Below are 624 nucleotides of genomic sequence, written 5' to 3' on the forward strand. Positions count from 1 at the left end.
GATATTAATCCGTCAAATTTGTTTCTTTATTCATTTATGAATATGAGACTTGGCTCCACGGTTAATATTTTAAGCCCAAAGATAATAATGTTGAAACAAAGGCCAAGGTTTCTATTATACATAGAATAACAAATTGTTTCCGAACTTTATCGTTAATCCAAATAAATAATTACAATTGAGGCAGGCTAATAATGATATATATTTTGTATTGATAATCTTGATATATATGTATATTGGTCTGCCATTATCACATACTGAGTTATGTGATAATTCCCTGCGGGGATAAATTAAAAGAGGTGTCCCTATATTAAAAGAAAATAATATATATATATATTATTTTTTCTAACGTACATATCATATATGCGCTCGGTTTTATATTATATATTACCAAAGAGTCTTATATGAATATATACAGATAAATTTTAAATTTATCATCAAAATACAAATGATTTAATTCAATATTTTATATTGGTTAAACAAAAATTGTACATGTGTGGATACAATAATGACGTATGTCGAACAAAAAAGATATTTTAGAATGAAATATGCAAATATAAAGAAAATTATTACGTATTACGAAAAAAAATATTGTGTTTTTAACATCAATAATTAAAAAACTTGTTA

This window comes from Drosophila subpulchrella, unplaced genomic scaffold (assembly GCF_014743375.2).
Source record: "Drosophila subpulchrella strain 33 F10 #4 breed RU33 unplaced genomic scaffold, RU_Dsub_v1.1 Primary Assembly Seq391, whole genome shotgun sequence".
In the NCBI taxonomy this organism is placed as follows: domain Eukaryota; kingdom Metazoa; phylum Arthropoda; class Insecta; order Diptera; family Drosophilidae; genus Drosophila; species Drosophila subpulchrella.